Source organism: Ceratotherium simum, chromosome X (assembly GCF_057802395.1).
Source record: "Ceratotherium simum simum isolate JZ-2026a chromosome X, ASM5780239v1, whole genome shotgun sequence".
Classification (NCBI taxonomy): domain Eukaryota; kingdom Metazoa; phylum Chordata; class Mammalia; order Perissodactyla; family Rhinocerotidae; genus Ceratotherium; species Ceratotherium simum.
The window spans coordinates 35,452,628-35,471,553 of record NC_141940.1 but is presented as its reverse complement, the minus strand read 5'-3'; the positions used below and the strand labels follow the sequence as shown (position 1 = coordinate 35,471,553).

The window sequence follows — 18,926 nt, the reverse complement described above, 5'->3', positions numbered from 1 at the left end:
ATAGCTCAAACCTTGGGGGCTGTGGCATACAACTGCCATCTGGTGTCAGTATGTTCACATAGCAGGGTAATGTGTTTAATATAGTGGAAAAAAAAAGCTACTTGGGGGCAGAATTTGCAAAACTAAAGTGATGAAGTGATAGAAAGTTTCCTAGGGGTCTAAATTAATAAGGTGTTATTATTTTTAAAAAAGAGGTTAGAAAACAACTTCTGAGAATACTTCTTTATGGAATTCAGAGTGATGCAGAGATTGTTCCTATTTATTATTGGCAAAAGGGGATTCTTTTTTCATAGATATGGACAGTCTATGAATTGTGAATGGATTGTCTTGGTGATCTGGTTTACACTCGAATATGCTATGAATGTACACAGCTGAGAAACTGATCAAATAAAAAAAGAAGCCCAGGGGCCAGCCCCATGACTTAGTGGTTAAGTGCGTGCGCTCCGCTACTGGCAGCCCGGGTTCGGATCCTGGGCGCGCACCGATGAACTGCTTGTCCAGCCATGCTGAGGCCGTGTCCCACATACAGCAACTAGAGGGATGTGCAACTATGACATGCAACTATCTACTGGGGCTTTGGGGAGAAAAAAGGAGGAGGATTGGCAATAGATGTTAGCTCAGAGCCAGTGTTCCTCAGCAAAAAGAGGAGGATTGGCATGGATGTTAGCTCAGGGCTGATCTTAGTCACAAAAAAAAAAAAAAAGAAGTGCATTTGAGAGGAGACGTTTTATAAGCTCAAAATCTCTCATTTTAAAGGTTACAGTCCTTTCAACAAAATCAAGCATTATTTTTCTATTGTAGTGTTGTTCAATCTTTTTGTGTGTCATGTAAGAGTGCTTAATGCTTCTAGAATTCATTTTACTTGAAGAAATCAGTTTGATAAATGAAGCCTTATGATGCTTTCAGGATTAATAGACCTTCTGTTGAAAATAGGTATGCTGGTAGCACAAATGTAAGTGATCTGCCCCAATCACCTAAAGTCAGGAAGGCTGGCAGGGACAGAACGCCCAATCTCCGGCTGTCTTCTCTTGGGAGTCCAGATGTGGAAAGCTTGTCTTTTTTGAGCTTCATTTTAATTAGCTGATCAGGGGAAACAGTGATGAAGTAGCCCGAGGGAAATCTCTAAGCCACCCAATTGAACATCACAAGACTGGCTCTATGGTCTAAGAAAAGCTAAAATATTGCTTAGTTCTAAAGTGAAAAAATAACATTGAGGATGATTGGAGTTAAGAAGTAATGAGAGAGGTTGGCCCCGTGGCTTAGCGGTTAAGTGTGCACGCTCTGCTATTGGTGGGCCTGGGGTTCAGATCCCCAGCGCGCACCGATGCACCGCTTCTCTCACCATGCTGAGGCGGCGTCCCGCACACAACAACTAGAAGGATATGCAACTATGACATATAACTATCTACTGGGGCTTTGAGGAGAAAAAGGGAAAAAAAGGAGGAGGATTGGCAATAGATGTTAGCTCAAGGCTGGTCTTCCTCAGCAAAAAGAGGAGGATTGGCATGGATGTTAGCTCAGGGCTGATCTTCCTCAAAAAAAAAAAAAAGAAGAAGTAATGAGAGTCTTAAGTGCATTCCTTACGGCTCTGGTCTGAGGAATTTTGCTTAAGAAATTATAATATAAACAATGCTACTTCCCTGAGGAAAACAGTCTATTTTGTTGAGTAACAGTAAAATTTGTGAGCAGCTTTTAGATTTTCTTATAGTTACCTTTGTGAGCAATTAGTTACCTTACTTCTTTGGTTCACAGCTGGGAGTTGTGGGCAAGGGAGGAAGCTGAGATTGGCAAGAGAAAAATTTATTCAGGCATCAACAGGAAATTGCATAGGATTATTTTCCTGAACCTTGCTTCCATCTCAAGCAATCAGGTCTTATTAAATCTCAATTGATACTTTATACATTTATCCAGTTCTACATTAAGCTTCTGATGTCTTTAGTGTTAGCATTGAATAAAGTGAGTAAATAGGCAACAGTCCTAAAAACCTGAGACTGATGTCTGCTTTTTTTTCCCACCTTTCTTTCCATCTCTTTTGCTCTGTGTTTCTTCCCATCTGAGGTGAGTGGTTTGAAGATGGTGCTCTCCAATAATCAGTAGTCAAGAGTCAAATGGACACTTTGCTATTAGTAATTTTAGTACCTCTTCACAGGAATGTCTGGATGTCCTCTATTTTCTATTTCTATGGCCACCACGCAAGTATAGGTCTTTGTACAAAAATTGCAACAAGTAAATGGTTTCTCTACCTCCCGTTTCTGTTCCATCAGGCCCATCCTATATAGAAAGTAGTTAAATCAATTTTCTCAAACATCATTTTCTCCTACTCAAGTGCTTAGAATTTTCCCAATTCATGTAATATGGCAAATACAAATTCATCGGTATGACCTTCAAAGCTAGTCTCCATATTCTCATTCGAAATTTCCATAGTGTATTCTCTTATTAGTTCCCAATGTGGGCTCCATTGCAAACAAGCTAAACGTGTTACATTGGATTATCTTACTGAATCTTCACAATGACCTTACGATGTAGGTACTTTTATTCTTACTCCTACTTTACAGATGAGGAAACCGAGGTTTATAAACATTAAGTACTTTGTCCAAGGGTAATGCAGTTAGTTAGTGGCAAACCAGGGATTAGAATCAGTGCTAACTTCAGAATCAGTGCTGAATACCCACCCAATAGGCAGACTGTAATGCCTTGAAGCCTGTGTTTAAAGAAGGGACATAATTTTTTTTTAATTTGATTTGATATTAAGGAGGGGCATTATGGAAAATAATTAGAACTTTCTTAATCTTTATTATATTACTTTGTTTTTATTTTCCTCATCTGATGCTATTGAATGTGGTCTCATTAGAAAAAAAATTTGTGAGAACAATGATACATTATTTTATCTTTTAAAAAGTTTGTGTTATGGAGAATTTAGAATGTACACAAATTAGACAGAATAGTATAATGGATCTCTATGTACACAATACCCAGCCCTAAAAATAATCAATCCATCATGCTTCATCCATACTTTCATCCACTACCCCTCTCCCGTAGTACATTTAAGCAAGTCCCAGTCATCATATCATTTCATCTGTAAATATTTTGGTATGTATCACCTAAAGAACAGGACTCTTTTTTTAACATAATGACAATACAATTATTTCATCTATAACATTAATAATAATTCCCTTAACAACATCAAATAACCTGTCATTGTACAAATTTCCAATTGTCTCATAAATGTTAAATATTTTTTACACTATGTATGAATTAGGATCCAAATAAGGTCTATGCATTGTGATTGGTTGCTCTATTTTTTAAATCCCTTTTAATCTATCAGTTACCACTCCATCTCTCTTCTTTCTCTTTACAACATGTTTAAGAAACTAGGTCATTTTTCTTGTAGAGTTTCCCACAGCATGGACTTTGCTGATTGCATTCCCGTGGTATAGTTTAACAAGTTCCTTTGTCCTTGTATTTCCTATAAAGTGGTAATTGGATCTAGAGACTTGATTGGATCTAGAGGTTTGATTTTTTTTTTCAGGGCTTACTTTATATGAGGTGTTTTCTTCCCTTAGGAAGCATAAAATGTCTGATTGTATCTCTAGATACATATTAACTTAAGATATCATGTGTTTATTTATCCATAATTTTATAAATGTTTCTATTTATTGGAGTTCAGCTTCATCTTTCATAAATCACACCCATAATTGTATTGTCTAAGACTTTTCAGTTTCAGGTTCTTTAAAGTGGAGTAAATACTTAAAGACCCTCTTGAAGTGAGTTGAGTATAGAATTCTAGATGTTTTTACTTCTAATATTTTATAATTCTCTATCCTATGCCTAATTCTACAGCCTATAAATTTTAAACAACTTGTCTTTATTAGTTCTTAATAAGGCATTCAACTTAATTTGCATGGAAGTAAGACTTTTCCCATACATACTTTATCTGCTGACAAATTTAACTAAATTACGTAACTACAAAATAAGTAAACTGGAATATACAGATTTGAGAACAAACACAACTGACTTTTTATAAGCAAACAGTTAATCTGGTGGGTGAAGAAATGTGTGGTTACCCATGAGTTTCAGTACGTCGTGGGCATCAGTTGATATGTTTTGCAATGGGACTAGAGAGTTAATGTAGAAAGTTAGTTAAATAGTAGTCTATTAAAAGAAAGTCAAGCACATTGCTGTCCAATAGAACTTTCTGTGATGATGGAGATGTTCTATATTTGCATTGTCCAGTGTGGTAGCCACTAGCTATATGTGGCTATCGAGCACTTGAAATGTGCCTAGTATGATTGAGGTGAGACGGCAGAACTACATTCTTAATTTAACAAATTTAATTAATTTAATTTATAACCTTGGACAGCTCAGTTCTAGGATACAAAATCTGTACTGGGGAATAACTGGCTCTAGAGTCTGACTGTAGAGCCTGCGCCCTTAACCACAACACTACTCTGCTTCCTGATCCTGATTTGGTGTTTCTCAGGATTTTTTAAATGCACCAAACACATTCACATTTCTTTTCGTGTTTTTTTTTTTTTTTTGCAAATGACAGAGACCCAGTTTACCAACTTTACTTTTTAAAACCTAAACTTAACATTACATATTTATACACTTGTCAAAACTTACTAAGTTGCCAGCATTCATGCACAACTAGAAAACATCCTCAATTTATATTAAACCAAAATTGTATTATCATTAATGCATTAATATCTTTCACTACTAAATATCGAAAAAATTAAAATTATCTTTGTGGAATATTCATCCTGGCAATGTTAACTTCACAGCAGGCTGAAGTTACTTGGCTCATGGTTCAAACACAACGTAACAACAGGTTTGTCCTGGTGTTAGTGTACAAGAGAGTCATGGCTACCTTGGATTACATTTAATAAAAAAGCAAGCTGCATACAAAGATTTACAACAATTTTAAAGACAAAAATATGGTCCTAATATGTAATCCCAACAATAAACTCAACATCTACAGCAAATAGGGGCTCTGATGAGCTATTTATACTTTAGATTAGGTACAGTTATACTAAAAGTCAAGTTTGCTTGAAATCTTCAACAAAATGTTCCTGTAAATCCTCAAATGGTGCTTGTTATAGGTAACATAACATTTCTATAAAATGGATGTGGCGAATTACTTGCTATCCAAGAATAGCAACTGCTCTTTACCATTCAGCCTTAAGGACTTTAACTGGCCATCTTCTTCAATGTCTACTTTTTTTTTTTACCATTCTTGATAATTCTCTTTGTAGTGATTTTTCTGCCATTAACAGCTGTAGTGGAAGTTAATGTAGATTTGAAGTTGCCCATCTCACTACCACCGAATGACGTGGAAGAAAATGAAGTGAGGCCCCTGTGACCTAGTGAACCAAAGGAAGTAAATGCTGTATCAAAAGAAGAAAATCTGCCAACTAAAGATGGAAATCCACTGAAGGCAGAAAAAATGACTCTGTGCCTTGGCTTCTGCTTCCATGGGGGCCCCTTCGAGTCCCAAAAAGTCCCCAAGTGGATCTTTGAAAAAGTTGAATGAAAACAGTTCTTTTCCATCAAAAAATTCCCTGAAGACATCACCTGGGTCATGGAATGTAAAGTCAAACTCAAACTGACTGTCAAAATGACTTCCACCTCCATCTCCACCATTTAATCCTTCTTTGCCATACTTGCCATTGATGTTTCATTTTTTAGTATTGGATAACACCTCATATGCCTCAGCTACTTGTTTGAGTTTTCTCTCCACTTCTTTATTCTCAGGATTTTTATCTGGATGCCACTTCAGTGCTGGTTTCCGATATGCCTTTCTAATACCCTCGGCTGAGGCATGTCTCTGCATGCCTAGAACTTCATAGTAGGCCACCATGTTTTAAATGTTTTGGAAGGAGTCTTTGTTTCTGGTTCTAGGGTCATCTTCATGGGGCTCAGGACACGGGAGCTGGCAGGAAGGAGGTGCGGTGGGGCCTTGCCTGGTGTTTCACAGGATTTATTCTTATATGCCTCATTCCCTTTGTGCATGATATTCCTTCTAGCTGAAAACTACCCTCCCAATCTCCCAAACCTCTTAGCCTGGTGTGGTAACCAGTCTCCATGATGGACTCCAATAAACCACACCTCCCTGGTATTTACACACTTGTGTGTCCCCTCCCACACTGATCCATGTGTAACCAATAAATTGTGTTCGATGTAATATTGCCTGACTTCTAAGGCTAAGTTATAAGAAGCCTTGCAGCCTCCACCTTGATCTCTTGGGGCACTCATTCTTGGAGCCCTAAGACACTTTGTAAGAATCCACCTACCCTGCTGAAGGGCTTGTGTAGAGAAGCCGAGAGACTTCATGGAGAGAAGGAGGGTTCTAGCTGAGACCAGTCTTTAAAGCTATCTCCTCCAAGGTACCAGGCATGTGAGTGAAACTGTCTTGCATCCTACCAACCAGCCCAGCTGCTGAGTACCCAAATCATGAGAGCTAATAAAATATTTAAGTTTTAGAGATAGTTTATTGCATTGCAATAGATAACTGGAACACTTGGCTAATTTTTACTTTTCCTTCAAGGGTTAGTTTAGGCATCACCTTTAAGAAACATCAATTTTCTTTTTTTTTTTTTTTGTGAGAAAGATCAGCCCTGAGCTAACATCCATGCCAATCCTCCTCTTTTTGTTGAGGAAGACCGGCCCTGAGCTAACATCTATTGCCAATCCTCCTCCTTTTTTTTCCCCAAAGCCCCAGTAGATAGATAGTTGTATGTCATTGTTGCACATCCTTCTAGTTGCTGTATGTGGGACTCCGCCTCAGCATGGCTGGAGAAGCGGTGCATCAGTGCACGCCCGGGATCCGAACCCGGGCCGCCAGTAGTGGAGCATGCGCACTTAACCGCTAAGCCACGGGGCTGGCCCCTCGATTTTCCTTTTTAATTCCTCTTCCCAGTTTGGGTTAGGTGTAGAACTTTTTCATTGCCATGCCATATGAGCACTTATTGCACTTCATTCTACATTTCTGGGCTTGTGCTATGTGCCCCACTAGACCATGGACTCCTTGAGGGTATGTCTTATTCCCCTTTGTGAGAGGAGCTTATTGTAGTACTTGGCACATAGTAGCTATTGAAACTAAGTTGACTAAATCACAGAATCTCAGGGTTTGAGGGATTTTAAATGCCATTTAAAACAACCCAATTTGATTTACCAAGTCTTTGTTCATCCAGCCTGTGAGGGAAGTCCCCTGCATGATGAGAATTTACTACTTCCTGAGCCAACTTATCCCATCTTTAAACAACTCATACTGTTAGCACGTGCTTGTCAGCTCAACTCTTGCTCCTGTCGCTTTTTCATTTCAGCTCTTCTCGGGGCTCATGCGCTTGTGAGTATGTTCATTTGTGCTCTCTTGTGCACTGTAAACATTTTCTTCAGCTTTTCTAATGTCTGTGTCCTGTGTACCTAATTGTATTACAAGCTTGAAAATAAAGTGGCTGTCTTAGATGTATCTTATTGTTCCTCACTGGAATGTGCTGCATCCAGAAGTAACTCAATTTTTGCTCTTAGCTGACAGACTAGCAGAATGTACTGGTTAAGAGTATGGGCTCTGGAGTCAGAAGTCTTGGGCTCAAATCCTGACACTACCAAATATTGGTGACTATGTGAAAATAGATAAGTCACTTGATCTAAATGTCTGTTTTCCTATCTGGAAAAAAGAGAGAACTGTCTTGTCCATTGTTGTGAAAATTAAATGAGATAGTACACATAAATAGTGCTTAGCCAGAACCTAAAAACATCAGATGATCAATAAGTATTAGTGATTCTTATAATGATTATAGAAACAGTGCCAGTTGACCAAATCAAGCATTCTTTCTCTTATTGAGCATTGGATAACTGCCTGGTTTTATTTTGTCTTCCTTATCTGTTTGTCTCACCTTGCCTGGCTGCTTTCCCTATAAAACTTTACTATAATGGCATTTAATTTTTTAAAGCTTATCTACTTTTATGGTAGAAAATTCGATTTTGCAAATAACCCTATCTATATACAAGATGATAGATTCTTTTGTCAAAACCTTAGATAGGCTTTGATTCTGAGTGGTTTGGACTATTTCACTAGCAAAAGGAAAAAATGTAGCACTGTATAGACAAGTTCATTATCTGATTTCATTGGTAACAATATCCAAATTCTTACCATAAAGAATTGAGATATTATCCTCTTGATTTCAACCTAGCTGTGTGACTCTTGTAGATCTAAGCTTCCTCTTACATAAAACAGGTAAAACAATCACTTCCTATTTACCTCTCAGGGTTGCTGTGAATATTAATGAATTGAGGCCCTTGAGGGCAGGAGTTGGGGTGGGGGAATGTTTCCCCTTCACTTCTGATGTTTTCTTCCAGGTGGAAAGACATCCATTAGTATAACACATCTGACCTCTATCTATTCCTTACTTATTCTTAACTGGGGATGGGAGAGGAGTAAATTATTTGACTGGTGACTTTGGATGTAGATATTGAGCCTGCATTGTGCAGCCCGTTCCTCTCCCCTGCCTCCTTGGGAGCAGTTGCCTGAAGGGAGCATGTAGCTTGCTCTGTTCCTCAGAGACTGGCTCTGTTTTACCAGGTCTAATCCTGCTAAGTGGTTGTCTATTATTAATTATGAGATTCAGATTATGAAGTCCACTTGGCCTTAGAAGTATTATATTCTTGAATATAAGTTTTATGAGAAATAAAGTTACTATTTTGGTATCTAACTTACTACATTGTCTACATTTCAGTTGGCTCAGAACTTGAGCAGGAAAGAGATATTTTATTTCTGGGATTGCCTCAAAGACTCCAAAAGCGAGGGACTAGGTTTTAGTCATTTTTATAGTTCTAGCACCTAGCAGAGTATTTGGCACATAGCAGGTACTTAATTAATGCCTTATGGTTGAAACCCTTTTGAATAACATAAAGTACTATGCAAATAAATGGTATTAGTTATTACTTATTTATTAAGAAAAACAGAGCTATGCTAGAAGATTTGCATATTTCAAATTTCTAGGAGAAGCTATTGTCACAACATAGCTGATGCTCCAGGAAATTTATGTAACCATGGTCTTAGTTCTGGCTGTTATAACAAAATACCACAGACTGGGTGGCTTTTAAACAACAGAAATTTATTTCTCATAGTTCTGTAGGCTGGAAGTTCAAGATCAGACTGCCAGCTTGGTCTAGTGAGGGCCCTCTTTTGGGCCACAGACTTCTCCTTGTATCCTCATATGGTGGAAGGGGTGAGCTAGCTGTCTGGGGCCTCTTAATAAGGGAACTAATCTCATTCATGAAGGCTCGGCCCTCGTGACATAGCCACCTTCCAAACACCTCTCCTCCTAATACCATCACCTTGGGCATTAGATTTTCAACACATCAATTTTGGGGGGACACACACATTCAGACCATAGCAACCATGCACTATTCTCCAAAAGTTTTGTAAAGTAGAATGGAGAGCCCAGTCCTCCAGCTACAAGGCAGTAATATAGTTTACTTACACTCTCACAGCAAGTTTATAGTCATGTTTGGAGTAGAATAACAACTTTAGACCGTTATTAACTAGTGTAAGTTCTTGTTTTGAAATTCGGTGGAATACACTGAGACTGCATCTGTAAACTTCCAAATCACTAAACATAGATCTCAGACTTATTTACAAGTCCATTTGGAGGATCAGAAATAGATGGATATGCTCTGGAATCTTTGGTCATTAAGGCAGTTTGGATGGAGGAAGTAAGAGACTATTACAATAAAAAAGGGGTATATAGTTTTTGATTGTTATCAGAGGAGTAATTACCAGTAAATTTCCACATTTGTAAAGACAGCAACAGATGTATGATAGCTGGGTTAATTGAACATTGAACGTCTGGTGGGCCTTTTTCTATATGAGATAATTCTATGTGCATAGTATGGAAAAGAAAGCAGGTGTGACCAGTCAGTTGTCAAATGAAGAGAATAAATATCACCTGGAGAATGTACTAATCTATTAAACTTAATGGTTTGTTTTTATTAGCTTGCAAGATAATCTAGCAATCAATTTTTGATAGTGTGGTGAATAAATTTTACACCTAGAGAGCACATATTATTATAAAAGTATATGGCAAAGAATTTGCTATAGCATATCCCATTTCTAGCTTTTACGTGAAGGCTTTGCAAAATATACATTGATGTGAATTTCTGAAGCCACACCCCCATCCCAGCACACTATATATAAATGTAAATGGCACTGAAGTCAGTGAGTTTGACACTTCCACAGACTTAGGCTGCTAGAATATTTACAAAATTTAGACACTTGTAAGAAAAAGCACAGGACTGACAGTCAAGAGACCTGAAATACAGTCACTGGCGTGTCACTCAGTAGTTTAAGGACTTGGAACAAATTAATTGTTGATCTTTCTGAGCTTCACTCAATTCCGTGTCTCTAAAATTAGGTGATTGGATTAAATGATCTCTAAGTCCCTTCTGTGGTTCTATCTCATTGCAGGAAAAAAGCAGTGCTTCTGCATTTTTTTTCTTTAATTGTGAGAGGTGTTTAAGACAAATTATAAATGCCATTATTCCATGGCAGCAAATATATCAAAAGCATTTAGTAAGTATTTGTTGATGGGACGACTAATTATCTGATGTGAACTGTTGAGGATGAAAACTAGAAAAAAAATGCCTAATTCCAGTCATGAGGATTCCTTTTGTTTTTCTAAACATGCATCGTCTGTTCCTATGTATGGCATAAGTTTGTGTAATTTCTACTAGCTGCTGAATGAGAGGAGGCTACAAGGATTTGTTCAAGTGTAGATAATCACCACACACCCATTGCTAGTATGGTGGATCAGTAGTTTTAAAATTTTAGTCTTCAGCAAAATCATCTGAAGAGCTTGCAAGAAATGCAAATTCTGATCAGTAAGACAGGTACCACATTTAGGGAAATACTAACATAGATGTTAAAGGAGTTCCTGAGTTCAACTTCTAACTCGGTGTTATTAGCTCCACCCTTAGCCCCCAACCCTCTCAAATGTCACTTCCAACTACCTGATCTAACTGCTCCATGTTCCTCATCCCCCATCACAGGCTCAAGACAAACTCAGTGTTTGCTTATTTTATTCTCCCCTTGGGTAAGGAAATGCCCCTCAGTGAATATTAATGTCTCTTTCCCTTACTGCACAATTGAAGTTATCCGATGTGCAACCCTTCTGTTTTCTTCTCTCTTCCATGTCCTCTCTCCTATAATACCTCTACCCCAAATCAAGTTACTTTGACCAAGAGGTTCAGTGTTAAGTACATTTTAAATTTATTCTCTTTACAACTCTTGTCATTTTCCCGTTAATGGGCACAAACTCAGGAGTATAACCTCTGTGTGCAAAACCCAGAGCCAATCCTACAACTTCATTCCAGCTATCCCAGCTGCCCCATTCCAGAGCACCCAGCATTTCTTTGTACTCTATCTGTTGTGTGTGGTACTCATGAAATCAGGGGAGACTGCTCAGAGGAAGGTATATTTGGGCTGGGCTATGAAGAACGGGACAGGATTTTTGCAGAGATGGAGAGAAAGGGCATTGCAGAAAGAAGTAATAGTGTAAGAAAATGTATAAGAAAGTAGAGCATTGTTTCTCAAACTTTAGTGTGCACAAAAAAATCCAAGGATTTTGTTTAAAATGCAGATCCCTGGGCCACACCAACAGAGATTCTGATGAGACTGGTCTGAAATGGAACCCAGGAATCTGCTTTTTTAACAATCACTTGGGGTGATTTTTGTATAGTGATTCTGAGCAAGACCTTGAAAAATAGCAAACTAATAAAAAGTATTGTCCATACTTATACATATTGGGATGTACTGTGGGTTCCTATACTGTAAAATATACCATTTGACTCAATTAAATCGATCAAATATTTATTGAACATCTATTATGAGCTGTTACTCTATATAGAACAGTGGTTCTCAAACTGTGGTCTCTGAATCAGCAATATCGAGATCACCTGAGAATCTGTCAGAAATGCAAATTATTTGGCTTCACTCCTGACCTACTTAATCAGAAATGCTGGAGTTGGGGCCCAAGGTTCTGGGTTTGGACAAGCCTTCCAGGAGATTCTGATGCCTGAAGAGTTTGAGAATCACTGCTCTAGACTAGTATGGGCCTTGTGTAATATAGTTGACCTTCACATTTGCTATTAGATCCTCTCAATCCAAATCAGTATTTTAAAAACAGAAGTGGAGACAGATTTACCTCATAATTTAATTTAATGAAATAAAAATAGAGAGCCAACATGTTGTAGAGCTGATGATTTCTTTATCCACACTGGTAAAAATAGTAAAGAATTTGAAATTGTTTTCTTAAAAGACGTTACCTTATTTAGTTGTTTAAACAAATGGATATGATGGCATGATTTTATTTTCATACGAATGTGTAAATTATACGTTTGTTACTATTCTCTCAAAATAATTGTAATTAATATATGAAAATGCAATTTTATTTTAGCCTAGAGCAATGGTTTTTACCTTTTGTTGCACATTAAAACCACCTGGGGAGGGGCTGGCCCCGTGGCATAGAGGTTAAGTGCGCACGCTCCACTGCTGGCCGCCCGGGTTGGGATCCTGGGTGCACAGGATGCACTGCTTGTCAGGCCATGCTGTGGCGACATCCCATATAAAGTGGAGGAAGATAGGCACAGATGTTAGCCCAGGGCCAGTCTTCCTCAGCAAAAAAGAGGAGGATTGGCATGGATGTTAGCTCAGGGCTAATCTTCCTCACACATACACACAAAAAAACCCACCTGGGGAGCCTTTAAAAAGTAGATGCCTAGAGGTTCTCCCTCCCCCTTTTCTAATTTAATTGGTCTATATTGGGGCACAAGCATTGGATAGCTTTTAAGAGCTCCCCAGGGAATTGTTATGTCTAGCCAGGTTTGAGAACCACGGGCCTAGGCTTTCCTATGTAGCTCTTATCTTACCTCAACTTCTAACCTCTGTTTAACAGCAGATATATCCTTAAAAAATGCAACAATAAAAGAGTTCAGACAAAAATGGAATTTTGAAAAAAGCAATAATGGTTATCAGCTCAAGAAATTATAATTCAGACCTCTTGCACTGGACGATCAGTAGATTAATATTTTTTGGTGATAGAAATCTGAATGGTAAAGTTCTTGAAATCAGGAACTGTGTCTTGTCATTTTTATGTCCTCACTGCCAGGCACAGTATATACACTCAAAAGTATTTGTTGAACAAATGGAAGAAAGGAAGGGAGGGAGGAAGGGAGAGCGGGAGGAAGGGAGAAAGGAGTGAGCAAGCCAGTTAACCAGCAAGTATCTGTGTTCTTATCTACTGCGTTCACATATTATTCTAGGATTGTGGGCAAAGAAGCAAAGAAATTACAAGTATGATTCCTATACTCTGAGAATTTACAATTTTGAGACATGTCGATATGTATGTATTTAAACATGCAAGGTAGGTTATACCTTGCATCAAAAATGCAAAACTTAAATAATATTGGATTTCATAAGAGGAGGAGTTTACAATGGGTTGGAGTAACCAGGAAAGATTTCATAGAGGAAGTGAAACTTGAGCTGATGGAGGAAATAGGGAGAGAGAATAATCCAATAACGAAGAACATTATGAACAAAGATGCAGAGGAATTTGGGGCACTAAAATTGAAAATATAGGTTTGGGCTAGATTTTGGAAAGTCTTGGATGCAGAATGAAGTATTTGAACTTCTGAATTTTTATCTTATAGATGAAAGAGAGGCATTGTTGTGTTTTGTAGTTTGTTGGTTTTTAGCAGGGGAGAGACATGACAAAAATAGCATTTTAGACATATTATTCTGGTGATAGGGTAGCTGTCAACAGGTAGATGGGGGTTGGCATTGACAAGGTCTGAGGAAAGTATGAGGGTGTTGAAGACACAGGCCATTGAAAGTCATTTGTGGAATTATGCCATGACAGTGGGAATATATAGGAAAGGAGATGGAGAATTTGTGAATAACTACAATAGCAAAAACAAACAAAGAAACAAACAATTCCTAATATGTGCCAGGCAATGTACTAGGCATGGAAGATATATACAGGTGCGATATACAAGATATCTAACAATCAGTACAACATGGACATCCTAGGCTTCCACCAATCAGAACTCATGAAGTCCAGTAGGTTTTAACAGCATTTACTTACTGAGTATCCATCCCAGACAAAGCAGTGAACAAAACAGTCTGTGCCTTCATGGAGCTTACATTTGTGAAGAAGACTATGTTTGGTGCTAAAGTATCATGAGGGAAAAGACAGGCCACATAAAATTGTGATACTAAAAGTGGTCTCCTGGACAATAAATATGTAGAATTAGTTGGACCACCTCTTGATTATTTTCTGAGTTTCTGTCTCCTTTATCCTTTAATTCTGCACTAAACAACTACTTTTGGCACCTCCTCCATAGCTCCTGTGGCCTACTGTAAAACCCATTCTCTGCATAGGATGGACCTATTACTTCTTGTTACTTTCAGTTATGAGCTTTGCATGCTCTAGTTTTAAACACTTCCCAAACCTAAGTTGCCCCACATGTGACAGATCCATCAAGATTTAGTGATATTTAAGGCCATATCATGTCAATCATTTTATCAGGCTTTTGTGTTTGGTTAAAAGAAGAGAGAGAGAGAGGAAGCGAGAGAGAATGAATGGCAAGAGCATGCAAAGTTGTTCCAAGTTTACTAGTGAAGAGAGCTTTGTTTTTAGGTCAAGTTGTTTTTTTTCAGAGCTCTTAGTGATTGCACTTTTGCATATTCAATAGGATCACCTTTGTAGTAAATCTTTTCTGCTTGTTAAAATGTCTGAAAACACCAGACTGACCATTTTTCAGGCTGTTTCTTAATCACCTTTAATCAGGTATAATTTTTCAAATCATTCATTAAAAGTGCTATCTTCTACACAAAGGACATTCTTAATCATTAAACACTAGCAAAATGAAGTGTGTTATTGAAACACTAGGGAAGGTCAATATTTTAGAGTACCAACATTTAAGACCATTTTATTGTCTAAGACTTCTGTTTAAAAACAAAGAAAAATAACACCTTTAGTTTTTCTTTTATAAAAATAATAGTGTATTGCCAAAAAACTTTGAAGATACAGAAAAAATTAAAAAGTTAACTAAAAGCACTCATATTTGTACAACAGAGACATAACAAAATGTCTAGTAATTATTTCGTCTTAACACCTTTTTCTATGCATAGAAGGATGCTTTGTATATAATTGTGTATAATTTTGTATCTTAATGTTTTTACTTTATATTATACCTTATTATATCTACCTTATTATATCTTATATCTATTATATCTATTATATCTACTATAGGATATTTAAGTTGTTTTCATGTCTGGCGTATTGTTAACCATATTGCCGTAAACAGAACTCACTTACCTGCATTTCTTATCATATCCCTAGGATATAAACTTATATTTGCAATTATTATGCCCAAATACATGAATATTTATAAGGCTCTTTATACATTTTATTATCCAGAAATATTATACCTATCTACACAGCCACGAATATAGTATATGAAGGTATCTTTCTCACTGTATTCTCACCAGAATTGAGTGTTACCACACAGAAAAAATGGTGATCATTTTTGTTTCTAGTAAACTAGCAGACTGGGTCCCCAGATTGACTCTCCCCTAGAAAACAAATAAAAAGCTGAATAAAAACACTATAAATCTTCTTGAATACACCCATAAGCTGAAAAGAAAATAAGAAATTATCATCCAATGACGAAAAGAAGACAGAGACCCAAAAGAGCTAAGCAGCTCTCTGAAGCCAACTTTTACTTTAAGAGCATTTGCAGAGCCTAACTAACTTTGTTTTTCACTGCCTTGTGGAGCTCAAGGAACAGGAGACAAAGCCCATGGTCTACCAAAGATGGAGAATCTAACAGGAGATTCTTCTTCAAAGCTTGGACCCCAAAGAGCCACAGTTTAAAGGTTAACTAGAAATAAATCTGTTCCTCATCCAGGAGACTGCAAGGTAAACTATACTACCTGCTTTGAATCTTAGTAGAAATGTGAGATAATCTCCTCTTGAGATTTTGTAATAGCAAGCTAGCCCTCACATAGGTTTATACCCCAAATACATACCACCTGGGTAGACTAGAAAACCTAAAGCTGAGTATTTAATTTAAAGCAAATCCAGACTGGTGGTTTCTCCAAGTGCTTGACAGAACCAAACTCAAATCCTTTTTTGTGGGAACTCACCTTTATCCCAAGACCAAGATAATTCCCACAGATAGAGATCAAAGGAAAATAAGAAAAAAATCATTAAACTCATGAAAAAAGAGTCACCATGAGTGAGCGCTGGTAGAAACAAAAGACAACAGAATAAAATCCACAAAACTTCATCTTCGTAACTATCAGACTCACAGTAAAAACTATGTATGTTTTCTATATTTCAATGAATTAAAGACAGGATTAAAAACATGAGTAAAGAACAAGTGGATATGAAAATAAACCACAGAGAACCCATAGAAATGGAATATATTATAACTGAAATTTAAAACTTAGTGGATAGATTTAACAATGGATTGCATAAAATTAAATAAAGATTTAATGAGCTGTAATAAAGAACTGAAGAAAATATATAGCCCACAGAGAGGAAGAGATGGGAAATATGAAAGGAATTAATGGACTTGTAGGATAGACTGAGAAGATCTAAAATACGTTTATTCAGAGATCCAAAGGGAGAAGAAAAAGAGAGTGGAACAGAAGAAATATTTGAAGATATAATGGTTGAATTTTTTGTAAAACTATTAAAAGACATCAATACATGGATTCAAGAAGGCTAACTAATCCCAAGCAAGATTAAAAAAATCAACACCTGAAACATTATGTTGAAACTGTAGAATACCAAAGAAATCTGAAAACAAATGGCAGACTAGAGCTCTCTATACAACAAAAATATTTTTAAGTCAGAACAAATGTGATCTAAGATGGAAGATTTGAAAAGCAAAAAGGAATAATGAAGAAACAAAATGGTAAAGTATGTAGGTAAACATAAACGTACACAGAATATTTAAACAATAATAATGATGATGCCTTGTGGAACAAGAAAAGACAAAACTAAATACTAGATAATAACATATGTCAAGAGGAGGTTTGATTGAATTAGATCAGGTTTAGAGTGTTCTAAGCTTCTTATATTATTTACTTGGAGGGTAAATATACTGATTAACTTTAGAATTTCATTGTACAGGCAACAGTCTCTGACCATAATGTGATTAAGTTAAAAATCAATAGGTAACTACAAAAACACCACATACTTGGAAATAAAGATACACTTTTCAATAATTAACAAATCAAAGGAGAAATTAGAAAATAGAAGTTATGAAATACTTGGAAATAAGAAAATAACAAATAACAATAAGTAATAATAAATAACAAATAACAATAAATAATAAAATAACCAATAATAATAAAACACAACTTACATCCAATTAAGGCAGTAATTAGAGGGTATTATAATAGTACTAAATGCTTATATTAAAAGAAAGAAAATCTGGAAGTTAATGGCAAGCATACATCTCAAGAGTTTAGAAAAAGATGGAAAAATAAATAGAAAGAAATGATAAATAAGGAAAGAACAGAAAGTAGAGATTAATGAACTACAGAACAAATGTATAATAGGAAGAATTAGTTGAACACCAGCCAAGAGTTAGTTCTTTAGGAAGAAAAATAAAATTGACAAATCACTGGCAAAAGTGAGCAAAGAATAAACAAGTAGAAGATATGGTACAGATGTACAATACTGGGATGCAAAAGGGTATATAACAACAATGCAGCTGTTATTAAAAAGATAAGAGGATGAGGGGGAGTCAAGATGGCGGCGTAGGCAGACTCTGAACTCACCTCCTCCCGTGGACACAGCCAATTTACAACTACTCGTGGAAAAATTACCCCTGAGACAGAACTGAAAACTGGATAAGAGGAACTCCTGCAACAACGGACAATCCTAACTGGGGTAGAAGAGGCAGAGACTCCCTTCCGGAGAGGAAAAACGCCGCCTTCACAAGCCGCCAGCTTCACGGCCGCCGGGAGCAGCTCACAGGTACGCAGCCTCCCTGGAGGCGTGGGGCCCTGAGCCGGGGAGCGCCCCCGCTGTGGGCATTTTGTGGACCCAGCACAATTGAGACCAGCAGCATAATATCTGACTTTGCCTGCTACTAAAGCATTGGGTAGCACCCCCAGAAAACCCGGTTCACAAAGAAACTAAAACTGGCTCTTAAAGGGCCCGCGCATAAACTCACCCGTTCCAGAAAGCATCCTAAAATCACCAGAAAAAAGGTGCACAGTGCTTCGGTGACAAGAGACTCACCTAATAGGCCCTGAGTGCATCTCGGTGAGGGGTGAGACCTCTCCAGGGACTGGGACATTGGCGGTGGCCATTGTTGTGGCCTGGTGTGAGCGTGCTGACACAGACGCCATTGGAGTTCTCCCTGAGACCTGCTAGCCCAGGGTCTGCTCCACCCGCTAGAGCACCGATTTAATCCAGCTCAGCCAGGGCAGGCAGCCCACCCTAGAGACTAGCCCCACCCAACAACAAGCCCTCAGGCAACGTGTGGGCCTGCATAGATTGGTGACTGGATTCTCTGCAGCCTGGCAACTGAGCTGACTTGAGCGGGGCAGGGTGTGCATAAGGAGCGGGTGGAGAGTGTGGGGCGGTGGCAGAGTGTGTGGGGCTCCCGCCGTGGAGAGACTGGGTCCACTTGGGGAGATCGGGGCGCTGACACGGGGCAGGACTGTGTTGACTGTGTGTGTGGACCTGTGGGCGGCAGGGCTTCTCAGCCACAGAAGACTTGTACTTCTCAAAGACCCACATAGGAGGTTTGCTCCACCTTCCAAAACCTGAAACAATTGGGTGCTCCTGTGCCTGAGGGCAGCCCCACCCAGCTGCAATCCTCAGAGAGCTGACAAGAGACCT

The 18,926-nt window shown here is 38.0% G+C and overlaps 1 protein-coding gene and 1 pseudogene across 4 annotated transcripts in view; both read right to left on the bottom strand.

The window, feature by feature from the left end:
* Positions 1 to 18,448, bottom strand: part of AMOT (angiomotin) — a 223,458-nt gene extending 205,010 nt beyond the window's left edge. For all 4 annotated transcript variants that reach the window (XM_087426681.1, XM_087426682.1, XM_087426685.1 and 1 more), the window contains exon 1: positions 18,321 to 18,448. The gene's annotated coding sequence lies outside the window, so the exon portion shown is untranslated. The remainder of the gene's footprint in view (positions 1 to 18,320) is intronic.
* LOC147911818 (dnaJ homolog subfamily B member 6 pseudogene) lies at positions 3,179 to 6,591 on the bottom strand (annotated as a pseudogene).
* Positions 18,449 to 18,926: the final 478 nt, after the last annotated feature.